The sequence below is a fragment of the Ovis aries genome, chromosome 7, assembly GCF_016772045.2.
Source record: "Ovis aries strain OAR_USU_Benz2616 breed Rambouillet chromosome 7, ARS-UI_Ramb_v3.0, whole genome shotgun sequence".
In the NCBI taxonomy this organism is placed as follows: Eukaryota; Metazoa; Chordata; class Mammalia; order Artiodactyla; family Bovidae; genus Ovis; species Ovis aries.
Window position 1 is genome coordinate 63068143 of NC_056060.1, and position 14223 is coordinate 63082365.

At 41.5% G+C, this 14223-nt stretch overlaps 1 protein-coding gene and 1 pseudogene across 1 annotated transcript in view; both read left to right on the forward strand.

Annotated features, from left to right (window-relative positions):
- On the forward strand, positions 1-2111 carry LOC121820090 (large ribosomal subunit protein uL3m-like; annotated as a pseudogene).
- An 8977-nt stretch (positions 2112-11088) lies between these two features.
- Positions 11089-14223, forward strand: part of SLC30A4 (solute carrier family 30 member 4) — a 55920-nt gene continuing 52785 nt past the window's right edge. The window contains exon 1 of the mRNA XM_060418650.1: positions 11089-11362. The gene's annotated coding sequence lies outside the window, so the exon portion shown is untranslated. The remainder of the gene's footprint in view (positions 11363-14223) is intronic.

Below are 14223 nucleotides of genomic sequence, written 5' to 3' on the forward strand. Positions count from 1 at the left end.
ATGGTTAAAAGAAGTAAGTCTGTCTCATTTATCCTTGGGTTCCCAATGTCTAAGCACATATTGAATGAATGGCATCACTGACTCAATGGGTATGAATCTGAGCTCTGGGACATGGTGAAGGACAGGGAAGCCTGGCATGCTCCAGTCCATGGAGTCCCAAAGAGTCTGACACAACTAAGCGACTGAACAACAAGCACATATTGAGTAAATAATTTTTATAATGATTATATAGATCGTGCTAAATGATGGAAGACTTGACTGTCTTACCCTGGAGAACACACTAATATCTACTCTACACCAACACTAAAAGCCCTAGTTTTTTGAAGTTATCACTTTTAATGGAGCAATAAACAAAGTCACATTTAACTTGTTTGAAATACCACTTATTACATATAACAAAGCCTTTTCACTTAGGCTTTCTTATTATCAGAAGCAAGGAATAGTTCAATTAAAAACACATACCTGTGTACATATGTACAGGCACTCCCCAAAATATAACAGCTTCAGTAATTGCTAACAGCCCTATTTTTAAGATATGTTATAATTCAAAGCTTTGTTTTACTTTATATATAGACACTATAAAGTTTTAGCTTTGACAAGCCAGTGAAATTTTTCTTTCAAAATTCTAAAATGCCAGCAGGACCCCTAAAATTAACTTACTGAAAATGAAACAAAAATGTAGTAATTACTTGAAGGAGTCAATACTAATGATTCTACCAGCTGGGTAAACAATTATAGCAGAGGCATTTAAAAATACCCATACAAGCTAAGGTAACAGATGCACCCTAAAGTCTCTTAAGTCTCAAGTAAATAAATGTTCCCCCTTCACCATACAGCCTATGGATGTCATCAGGTTATTGGGCTCTGCTCCACACACTCAATCATGGAGGTTCCTTAAAAAATTAGAAATAGAACTACCATTCAGTTCAGTTCAGTTCAGCTCAGTCACTCAGTGGTGTCCGACTCTTTGCGATCCCATGAATCGCAGCACGCCAGGCCTCCCTGTTCATCACCATCTCTCGGAGTTCACTCAAACTCATGTCCATCGAGTTGGAGACGCCATCCAGCCATCTCATCCTCTGTTGTCCTCTTCTACTCCTGCCTCCAGTCCCTCCCAGCATCAGAGTCTTTTCCAGTGAGTCAACTCTTCGCATGAGGTGGCCAAAGTACTGGAATTTCAGCTTCAGCATCATTCCCTCCAAAGAAATCCCAGGGTTGATCTCCTTCAGAATGGACTGGTTGGATCTCCTTGCAGTCCAAGGAACTCTCAAGAGTCTTCTCCAACACCACAGTTCAAAAGCATCAATTCTTTGGCACTTTGCCTTCTTCACTGTATCACATTTCTGTAAATCTACATCTATATTGGAAATTTACTGGAAACTTGACTTGCTGCCAGTATGCAAAGTTAAAAACCTTTCATAATAACAGAAAACACCGTCATTAAACCAGGCATTCCTTGTTATGCTGCTCATTTTCTCCCAGACAGTATATGAATGTCACAACAAAAATCATATTGGTGAAGGTTTTTGAGGCATCATGAAAACATGGGGATTTAAAGGCCAGAATGGCAACCCCCTCCAGTACACTTGCTTAGAAAATTCCATGGACAGAGGAGCCTGGTAAGCTATAGTCCACAGGGTCGCAAAGAGTCAGACATGACTGAGTAAATTCAATTCACTTCACTTCACTTCACTTCACTTCACCACTACTTATGGTCAAACAAAAATCCACAGAAGTCCTAGAACAATTTCAACCAGTGATGTTGCCAGAGTCAGCCTGGAACTAAAAAGCCTGGATGTACGGGAAGCACAGATAGGACAGCATACGGACTGAACGCACAATGTGAACTGTGTAAATGGCTCTGTACCTGGACATAAAAATTGCTTAGAGATGCTCAGAGATTCTAAACTGATCACCGATAAAGATTACTATTAAAATTTATTTTTTAAAATAAAATAAAATAAAATTTATTACTCCCTATGTATTTTCCAAATGGAGATGAAGAGGAACAACCATAAGATTTGTAAGATAAAAACATATGCCCACCTAGCACACCTGCTATTATATTTGCCTATCCTCACTGGACAGGCAGAACCTCACATGTTCTTTGAGTTTTGATGGGCCAGAACAGTAAAATTAGCCAAGATTTATATTCTCTGTCAGAGAAGGCAATGGCACCCCACTCCAGTACTCTTGCCTGGAAAATCCCATGGGTGGAGGAGCCTGGTAGGCTGCAGTCCATGGGGTCGCTAAGAGTTGGACATGACTGAGCAACTTCACTTTCACTTTTCACTTTCATGCATTGGAGAAGGAAATGGCAGCCCACTCCAGTGTTCTTGCCTGGATGGGGTTGCACAAAGTCAGACACAACTGAAGCGACTTAGCAGCAGCAGCAGCATATTCTCTGTTCTCAAGCACAGCAATACCATACGTGTTTTCTTTGTCAAAGGCATAAATACATTACTCATTCTCCAACTAAACTCTGTTAGAAAAATTACTACTTAAAGGATTTCAACCCTGAATATTCATTGTAAGGACTGATGCTGAAGCTGAAGCCCCAAAACTCTAGCTACCTGATGTGAAGAACCAACTCATTGAAAAATATCCTAATGCTGGGAAAGATTGAGGGCAGGAGGAGAAGGGGGAAACAGAGGATGAGATGGTTGGATGTCATCACTGGCTCATTGGATATGAGTTTGAGAAAACTCAGGGAGATAGTGAAGGGCAGGGAAGCCTGGCATGCTGCAGTCCACAGGGTCACAAAGAGTTGGACATGACTTAGTGAGACTGAACAACAACAAATAAGTAGGTTGGATATGCCAAATTTAGAGGAACTGGCAGTTTGCATACTAATAAAGTCTTTGTAATTTGAAGGATTCATTCTTTTTTTACTGCATATTTCCCAAGTTATCTTAAAGTGCTTGTAAATTTAACATCTTTTATTTAAAAGAAAAATGAGGGAGTATGGTCAAGACGGTGGAGTAGGAGAACCTTGAGTTCACTCTCTTCCACAGGCACACCAAAATTATAACTACTTACAGAGAAACTATTAATGAGAAAGACCTGGGGACTAGTAGAAATGATCTCTTACAACTAAAGATATAAAGAAGGAACCATAGTGAGAGGGTAGGAGGAGCAGAGTCATGGTCTAGCCAGGATTCATAGCCCTGGGGTGGGCAACCCACAAATGAGAAGACAATTACAATTGCAGAGGCTCACCCCAAGGAACACAGGGTCTGAATCCCACATCAAGCTCCCCAGCCTGAGGGTTCTACATCAGGAAGAGGAGTCACCAGAATGTCTCACGCTGAAGGCCAATGGGGCTTACTTTCCGGAGACCCACGGGGTTGTTTGAAATAGAGTCCACTTTTAAAGGGAGAACATACAAGCTCATATACACCGGAACTCAGGACAGAAGTAGTAATTCAAAAGAAGCCTGGGTCAGTCCCACCAACTGCTATTGGAAAGCTTCCTGGAAAGTTAGGAGGCAACTGGAGCTCACCGTAGGGACAGGGATGATGGCAGCATCCACTCTGGGGAATCATCTACCACGAGGGCATTGTGCTGGCAAGTACCATTTTGGAATCCTCCCTCTAGCTTATTAGTACCAGGACTAGACCCACCCACCAGACTGTTGGCATCAGTACTGGATCAAACAACTACCAGGCAAAGATTCAGCCCTACCTATGAAGTGGAATACTACTCAGCCATAGAAAAAGAATGAAATCATGCCATTTTCAAAAATCTGGATGGACCTAGAAGATATCATGCTAAGTGAAATAAGTCATACAAGAGAAAGACAAATACTATATTATTTCATTTACATGTGGAATCTAAGAAACAAAACACATGAACAAACATAACCAAATAGAAACAGAGTTATAGATACAGAGAACAAAAGGGTGGTTGCCAGAGGAAAGGGGGTGGGCAGAAGATAGAAACAGGTGAGGGAGATTAAGAGGTACAGAGTTCTAGACGCAAAATAAATGACTCATGGCATGAAATGCACAGTGTGGAGAATATAATCAATAATTATGTAATAGTTTTGAATGGTGACAGACAGTAATTAGACTTATTGTGGTGATAACTTTGAAATGGATAGCAATATACAATCACTATGTTGTTAATAATAATAGGAACTAACATAGTGTTGTAGGCCAATTATACTTCAAAAGCAAACTCATGGAGAAAGAGATCAGAAATGTGATTACCAGAGGCAGGGTGGGAGGAGGGGGATTGGATGAAGGCTGTGAAAAGGTACAGACGTCCAGTTATAAGATAAATAAGTACTAGGGATGAAATGTACCACATGAGAAATATAATTAACACTTGTATGTTATATATGAAAGTTGTTAAGATAGTAAATCCTGAGAGTTCTCATCATAAGAAAAAAATTTTTTTCTATTTCTTTAAACTATATGAGATAATGGATGTTTGCTAAGCTTACCATGGTAATCATTTCATGATGTATGTGAGTCAAATAATTATGTCATACACCTTAAATTTATACAGTGCTGTATGTCAATTTTATCTCAATAAAACTGGAACCAAAAAAATTAAAAATATGAGTAAGTTCTAGAAATCTGCTGTATGACTATTGTACCTGAAGTCAACAACAATATATCAAACACTTAAAAATTTGCTGGGATTCCCAGGTGGCTCAGTAGTAAAGAATCCTCCTGACAATGCAGGAGATGGAGTTTGATCCCTGGGTTGGGAAAATCCTCTGGAGAAGGAAATGGCAACCCACTCCAGTATTCTTGCCCAAGAAATCCTACGGACAGAGGAGCCTGGCAGGCTACAGTCCATAGGATTGCAAAGAGTACGACACGACTAAGGGACTGAACATGCACGCAAACATTTGTTAAGAGGGTAAATCTCATGTTAAGTGTTCTTTCCACAATAAAATAAAATACAAAAGTAATTCAATTGCCAAAGAATTCTAACTAATATCAGGGTTAGTCAAGACCCCAAGTCCAGAACTCTAAAGTGTGGGACAGATACCTTGCCACAGTCATCAGATACTAGGCTTGGGGATTTAAATTCCACACACTCTTGCTCAAAACTAAGCAGAAGAAGGAAATGGAACTATAAAAAGAAACATGAATCAGATTTTTGGTCAGCTCTAAGGTGACATTAAGGCACAACAGCGGACTGATACAATTCACAAACTTCCCTTTGGGAACAATACTCATGAGTGGAGAACCAGTGAATTTCCTCCCTATAAGTCAGTGTAATATCCTGACCCTTATACCTAACACAGTGCAATCACACTTGGCCCTTTTCATAGCAAAAAAGGGAAGGGAAACACTCAGAATCACTTTAGTTTTAAATCTGCAGAACATTCCATACGTTCATATTCAATGCATGCTCCTTGAAAAAACAAACAGTACAACATGGTAAATCAACTACACTCCAATATAAAATAAAAATTAAAAAAAAAACAGTGGGACAACAGTATATAAAGTGTAGAATATTATAAAGTCTTTCCTCCCCACTTTGCTATGTATCCCTATACTTTGCTATCACTTTAATATGTACCTTCCCAGTGTGGTGTGCACACACACTCACATGCACATGTATATACACAATATTTTAAATAAATGGTGTTATCCTAACCACACCATTCTGCAACTTGTTTTCCTTACTTAAAATCTGTATACATGGACCTTAGTTTTTCTAATGACTGCCTAGTACTACATATGACTAAGTAATCACTCACTGAGGGAATACTTTTTATTTTATTTCCATTCTTGTTTCCATTTTTAAAATTTTTATTTAAAAGCAATGCACATTACTTGTTCTAAAAATTCAGACTGTGCAGAAAGTACCTAAAATGAAAAACAAAAATCTCCCACCACCAGCCCCACCACTCCCACAGCCATTACTCAGAGGTTTAATTAACAGTTTCTAAGTTCTGCTGTGATTACCATTTGAAAACTGCATGTAATATATTTATGCCTCTTTTTCTTGATTTATCAACTATATACTATCTACTGACTCCTCGTGATGAAAAAATAGGAAAAATAGTACATTCACACATGGATGGAAATGAAACACAGCATTTGGCTATTGAACAATCTCCCCCACATTGCAGGTGGATTCTTTACCAACTGAGCTATGAAGGAAGCCCATTGAACAACCTCAGCCTGCTGCTAATAATGATTCATCTTCTGTGGTAATACAACTCGGTGGCTACAAATAACATTTTAATTATAGAAATATAGTGGTTTAGTAATAAATTGGACTCAGATAAACTGCCCCAGGAGAAAGAATACCTCAGTTCTCATTTCATGGCCCTGCTGCTGATTAACTTTGTGACTGTAAACATATTATGTAACCTTGTGGTGCCCTAGTTTCTTATCTCTTCCAATAGGAAAAACTGTATCTTCCAGGTCTGCAAGAAGGTCAAATTAAATCATGCCTTTGAAAATGCCTTGCAAACCAGGGAGTTATCATTAGCACCTCTTTAGCCACCTCTGTCATTCCTGGAGCTGGTGAAGGGCAAACAAGGCTGAGAGTGAGGCAGACAGGTCAGGTTGCAAGGCCAGGAATCCTCACCTTGCCCTTCGGCTTCTCAGGTTTCAGCCCCTAAGACATCTGATGGCAAGGAGGTGCCGGTGGGAACAGAAGTTGAAGCACCGACTCGGTTAGCAGGATCTGTTTTGTATCCCAAAGATAAAAAGTCTTAAAGCTAAACCAGAAGCTGGAAGCAAGAGAAATAGATTCCTGGTGCATTAGTATAGCGATAGGTGTGCCCACTCCTTCAGCCTAGAACAGGATTTAAGTGCTTGATATGGGGATGGGGAGTGAGATGTGTGTAGATATCAGATGTCTCAAGTCTTGAGACAGTCCCTAGAACTGACCCTGGGACAGAAGAGCAGGAGACAGAGGAGCTCCTGGCTGCAGACAGGTCAATGTTACTGCCTGAGCAACCAACACAGTCCCTGAGTTTGGGAGTCATATGGGAGAGCTCAGACCCAGAGCCCTCACTCGATGCTTTTGAAACTAGCTCTCATTCTGTAAAAATGGTCTCTGGTGCTAACTCACTTACAGACATGTGAGGAAAGTGCATTCTGTAATTAATTGAGATATTCCATAAAAATACCGCTAACTCACAGCTATAGAGAACAAACTAGTGGTTACCAGGGAGGACAGGGAAGGGAGGAGGGGCAATATAAGGGTAAGAGATAGGAAAAAAGTATATCATGGGATTCTATGATACCATGTGTTGTGAAACTTTTGAAAAATGTAAAGCACAATAGAATGTAAATAATCTTTCATCCTATAAAAAAATAGAATGAAAATAATGCTACAGTGAGGGGAAAAAAAAAGAATACAGTTGCTAGAGGTCCTTTGAGGAGGACAGCATATCACATTTCTACAGATATCCCCTTGCTGTGAGACTGATTTTGTCAGACCACAGGTTTGTTCCTGGTGGTCCTGTAGAATACTCATTAACCAAGCTAAAGCATTATCAAATCCTATATTTGCTTCACATTCCTGCACTTTTAAAAACAAACTAAAATATTTTAAACAAATGCTAGACCAAGTCATTTCATCCCCACTTACTTCAGTATGTACCTCAAAAACATTATATACACTTTCTTGCATATCCACAATATTCTGGTTTGTATTTTTTAGTTTCCATAATTTAGGTTAATGAGAAATTAATGCTTTCTTAGGATGCCCTAGGAAAATCAAGTTTCTGAATCTGATGCACAGTGAACTCACTAAGGTAAAATGCCTTACGTAAATGTCTCTTCCAGCAGTCACCAGAACCCCTCTGTCTGAACATGATTTTAATGACTGGACTACAACAACCAGGGTCCCTCACCTCTAACATGCACAAGTCTATTCACACTTGTGTACACATGCACAAACAATGCACACACACACATGACTAAGGGGAAAATGAAGTGACCTCTTCTACACAGTATAGTAACTGGTCACTATAACAATACTGGTAGGCTATCAAGATAAGTAGGGATGCTACCTATACAAAGAACACAAAATCTATGCTGGCTTGGAATGGGTAAATGAGAACATCAGAGAGCTAGGAAAGTACCGGCTTGTTGGGAAGGGAACTGAAAACCACAAGCCCCTACCAAGAGAAGCAGTATTTCATTCCAGGATGAAGTTCTGCCGATTCCACCTCATCCCTTCTATTCTGGTGTATAAGACTCTCATTAACCTCCCTTTGCCTTCCCCATCACAGCCAGTAGCCTCCTCCGGACTCGTGGGTCCCTAGGGTAGAAACTTCATAGGAAGTCCTCTTTCCCATCCTTCCTCTCCATCTTCCTTACTTCCACACCTCCCCCACAAATGCCTCTTCCACTAACTCCCGAAAGTTTTAACTTTAAGAACATACTTCTTTGGCCTAAAGCATATTCAGCACATAGCACATATTCAGTGTGTCTGGTTTACAACAAATTCACCTGTTGGAATCCTAATGCCCGCTGATGTGATGGTGTTAGAAGGTGGGGCCTTTGGATAGTGACTAGGTCATGAGAGTGGATAAACAGGATTAGTGCTCTCATAAAGGAGAGCCTACTGAGCTTCCTAGCCTCTTCCACCATGTGAGAACACAGTGAGGAAGGGCCAGCTAGGAACCAGAAAGAGGGTCCTCACCAGAACACAACCATCTGTTGATGTTGGACTTTAAAGCTTCCAGAAATGTGAGAAATACATTTCTGTTGTTTATATGCCATTTGATTTGTGGTATTTTGTTATAATAGTCCAAACAGACTAAAATAACCTGCTAAGAAATATGGGTTGGGTAGATGGATGATGAGTGGTTTAAATGAAAGGGTAATACTTCAAGACCTATGTGAGTTTTGATGGAACTCTAATATGACATGGAAAGACCATTCACCAAAATGAGTAACCAGTCATAACAAGAGGCTAATCACCCAAAAGATTATAAAAGTGAGAATATTACATACACACCTTCCCCACCACCATCACCAACCAGCAAGCATAGAAAGGAGGAAAATGTCAGAATGGAAAGATGATGGGCACTTGGCTTGGACAAATTCTGACTCCACCATTTTCTAGTTGGGAGACTTATATATGGACAGCAGTGCTCCAGACAACAGGCTGAGGTCTGCTGCGGCGTTGGTGCCTCTTCAGCAAATGCTTTTCGAATACCTACTACGTGCCAGGCAAAGGGCCAGGTGCGGGAGACATAGCGGTGAACAAACAAAGGCAGTCCCCCATTCTTGTGGAGCAGAGAGAGTCTAATAAGGCAGTTGGAGGCAGCTCTTAATCAAATAAGGTCACTAATGAAAATAAAATTACATAGTGAGACATTAGCACATGTAACAGATGGACTCATCTAAACTTGGGGTGCTATGAGTGCCAGGGGGGAGAGTGGCTCCAGAGTCTACCTAGAATTAATTAGGTAAAGGAATGGTGAGGAAAACCATTCCAAATAAGGCACCTGTACTTACAAAGGCTGTGATCAAAGTCTCAAACAATGCAAGTTCAGTGTGGCTTCCTGTTAGAGTGCCTGAGCTAGGGGTGGCGGGGAGGGTGGAGACTCAGTCAGATTTCTATTCTGAAAAGTCCAATGCATTTTAACAGGACCCCTGGGAGGCTGGGGCAGCCACAAGCAGAGCATTCTGTGGATTCTCGGACCCCAGCTGCACCCCATCTATACGAGGACAGGTAGGCTGCCTTAACAGAACATTGGGAAGCAGGGACTGATGGACCTGAGAGACTGAATCCTCCAGCATCTGTGCTAGGAAGAGGCTCACTGACATGTGTACGTGATCAAGCGGAGGGAGAACGCAGTAAAATCCCTAACTTCTAACTAGCGATGGGTCTAGATCAGGGTCAGCAAACTACAACCCATGAGCCAAATCCAGCCAGCACCTATTTCTGGGCAGCCCACAAGTTAAAAATACTTTTCACAATTTTAAATGGCTGGAAAAAAATCAAAAGAAGATGACTATTTTGTGCCAGGTGAAAATTACATGAAATTCACATTTCAGTGTCTATAAATAAAGTTTTAAGGGAAAACAATCATGCTCATTTGTTTACTATCGTCCATGGCTGCTTTCATGATACAGCAGCAGAGCCAATAACTGCGACCAGCACTAGGGTAGTGCTGTGAAGCTAAAATTATTTACTATCTGGCCCCTTATAGAACAAGGTAGCCCGTTCTTAGGCTAGTCAGAAGAGCCTATAAATCTGAGCTTGTGGTCAGAAACTGACAAATGAGCTTTAGTGGGAACAAGTGCAAAGTAATGCACATTGGGATAAAAATATACAAACTATTTATAAAATGAAGACAAGGCTCTGAGCTATGAGGTCACAGCTCAGAACTAAGCACAATGGCAAAGACTGAAGGCAGCTAGAGTAACAGTGTGTGAATTTCCTGCCCCAGACTATAAGAATCAGTACACAATGGGTGAGGTTGGCTGTCTGATGACATCCCTGGTAGAGGCCTGGGGAATGATTTCAGGACAACTAAGCTAAAATTCAACCTAGAAGAAAGGCCATATTATTTTGCACTTTCACTTAAAAGTTATATACAGACAAATATAATGACAGTCTGCATATAATCTCCAGAAGAAATTAGTGATAAAGATTTAGAGTGTGTGGTATTACTACTGGGTTACTGGGGGATGGGTTATCATCAAGACTTTGTTTTGTTTAACTTTATAGCCCCAGTCCCTAGTTCAATGACTGGCATATGATAAGAGTTCAAATAATATTTGTTGAATAAAAGGAGAGAAGGAAGGAAAAAGGAAAGATGAGAAGGAAGGAGGGAAGGAGAGGAAGAGAGAGAGGATGAAGGAGGGGAAGAAGGAGGGAAACTGGATAGAACCTATAGAATTTGAAGGCTGAACAGGAGTTGGACACCCTCCAAGAATGGGGAAGAACATCCCAGTGGAAAAACAGAAGCATAAGAGGCCAGGAGAGACAATGAGGCCTGGAAATATGTATCACAATAAAACTCTCTGTCACCTTTGCTCTATCTCCAAGGTAACTTGGTTTCTCCTACCACCGGCCCTGTGAAGGGGCCAGGGCCACAGGAGAGGTGTGTCCTCCAGGATAATTAAGGTTATCAGCCAGACAGTAAGTTCCTCAGGCTCTCCAGGCAGTAGGGCATACACTGATTTCTTCAGCCTGATCCTCAGGGGTAGTTTCCACACCTGCAAAGCTGATAGAATTGACCTGGGACCTTGGCGGCTCTAGCAGGGTCATCCAGGGCCCTACCTCGTGTGGCCGCCTCCCTCTTGGACACCTCTGACCTCTTCCATTTCAGTGTAACAGGATTCACATCTGGAGAGTTCCCTGAGAACACCCATCCCCGTGTGCTGCAGGCCCGAAAGGAACAAGGTGCCTTTCTCAGGTAAGATACTCTGCCTGCCCGACAAGCACTCAGCCAGGGCTCCAGAATCCAAATGTTCAGGGTTCTGGAATCTATTCTCGCTGCGAGGGAAACCCATCCTAGTAATGTGAAAGTCCTAGGCCCTGGGAATCCCCTCTGTTCCAAGCCAACCAGGACAGTTGGTCACCTGCCAGATGGATTCCTCATTTAATACACTGGGCTGGTTGGGGAGGAGGAAATTTCCCTCCATCCCTCTTGAATTCATGTGGCTGGACTTAAAATTAATGGAAAAAAGAAACAAATTTAAATTCATGCCCATGGAATATCCATAGAATGAGACCAAAGAAGTAGCCAAAGTAGGCAGACTTTATACTGTTTTCTCTTTGGCTACACTGGGTCTTCGTTGCTGTACCCAGGCTTTTTCTAGCTGCGGTCGCTAAGCCATGTCCACCTCTTTGCAACCCCATGGACAGAAACCCACCAGGTTCCTCTGTCCATGAGAATTCCCAGGCAAGAATTTTGGAGTGGACTGCCACTTTCTTCTGTAGAAGGATCTTCCCCACCCAAGGATCAAACCTGTGTCTCCTGCTTGGCAGGCAGATTCTTTACTGCTCAGCCACCTGGGAAGCCCCTCTCACTGCAGTGGCAGGGGCTACTTTCCCTTGCTTTGTGCAGCCTTCTCATTGCAGTAGCTTCTCTTGTTGGGGAGCACAGGCTCTAGGTGCACGTGCTTCAGGAGTTGCAGCACACAGGCTCACACCATATATGGCTCATGAGCTCGAGAGTGTGGGCTCAGTAGCTGTGGCACACAGGCTTATTTGCCCCACAGCATGTGGAATCTTCCTGGACCAGGGATCAAAACCATGTCCCCTGCCCTGGCAGGTGGATTCTTAATCATTGGACCACCACCGGAAGGACTGGTGCTGAAGCTGAAGCTTCAATTCTGTGGGCACCTGATGCGAAGAACAGACTCATTGGAAAAGACCGTGATGCTTGGAAATACTGAAAGCAAAAGGAGAAGCGGGTGACAAAGGATGAGATGGCTGGATGGCATCACTGACTCAGTGGACGTGTGTGTGTGTGTGCATGTTAGTAGCTTAGTCATGTCTGACTCTTTGCAACCCCATGGACTATAGCCTGCCAGGCTCCTCTGTCCACAGAATTCTCCAGGTAAGAATACTGGAGTGGGTTGCCATTTCCTTCTCCAGGGGATCTTCCTGAACCCACATCTGCTGCACTGCAGGCAGATTCTTTACCATCCGAGTTTGAGCAAACTCCAAGAGATAGTGGAGGACTGGGAAGCCTGGTGTGCTGCAATTCATGGGGTTACAAAGAGTTGGACACGACTTAGCAACTGAACAACAACAACAAAAACCAGGGAAGTCCATATTTTATACTTTTTAGACAAACTTTTTTGTGAGGAATTGGCAGGACAAAGAAACTTAGGTTCTGGGTGCCCAATTCGTGAAGAATCAAAACAGAGTTTTGGCTTGGGGTAGTAAGGTAAAGAAGTAGTGAAGGTTTGTTTACACAGGCTTCTCAGTTCCAATTCCCTATCTTTGGTGATAAGGTGTCCTTGTATCTGCAGATGTAGGGAGTGTACTTTTCACAAGAAGAGATTTATTTCCGGCTTTCAGGAAGACAGAAGGTTCATAGTGCCTCTTCTTCAGTTGGCCATAACTTTGATTCAAAGTAAATAATATGCCATCGAGGCATATTTTGAGGGTGGCCTACCCAACAGGCTTCTTGTTCCACTGTTCCCAGACCACATGTGGGCCTACTCCAGAGAAACTGCTGCCCCCTAGAATGTGCAGAGTGGCTTCTTCTAGATCAGGGAAGGGACAGCATGGGACAGTTGGGTCAGTGGGAATAGAAGAGACCAACAGGCCAAGGAGGAGAAGTTTCTGAGGAATCTCAACTATTGGAAACTTGGATCTAAGACTCTCATTTTTTATCTGATGTCTCTATGTGTTTCTGTGTAAACAATGAGGACGAAACAGTACTTGGTATCAGGGCAAACCTTCAACATTTACAATGTTTGAAGATATGGAAGAACTACCAAAGGGAAGACTGCCTGAAACATTCTTTGTTGAGTAAGCAGAATGTGAGTTATTAACATATAAATAACAAAGGGGAATATATAACTTTGTTGGTCAGTATAAAACAGTTGTAATAATTACAGTAATTTATATCTAATGACCATGTAGCATAGTGATTATGAGGCATTACTGTGTCATGTAAATCATACACAAAGATCTTTGTGATTAGGGTACTAAATTCTGCTCAGTCATGTGTGCACTGGTGGCCAGCTTAAAACCATTTAAGGTAATTTAGGCTGGCTTAGTCTGGTTTTTTTTGCTTCAGGGAATACAGAGAGTGAAATAGTAGGTGAACTTGTTTCATTTGAGTCAGCGAGGACCAATATAAAGATACTTAAAAACAAAATTAAACGCCATCTTTATTTGTAAAAGAATTCTGGGAAAAAGTCAAAGCACTTTGTAGATTTTAATCTAATCAATCCTCACAACAACCCCAGGAGGGAGTTCTTACACAATGGCTTTCTTTGTTTAAAACCACCAGTTGTCAGAGGCCACAAAAGAGTCCCTTTGTCTGTCATTGCTTCTTTGTCCCAGTTTAATTCATAAATGTTGTAACATTCTTTGAAATGAGTCTAGTATAAATACAAACTACTAGCATATTAATAATCTGTAGTCATTATGAGGCATATTGACCTCCCCGGTAAGAATTTCTTACAAACGACTTTACACACTAGCTTAACAACATAGAAATATTGTTAGAAAGGAATTTAAAGTCATGGATGAACTCTCTATAACAAAAATATTTTCATCTATTAATCCCATGTATTTACAGTGTTTCCGCTC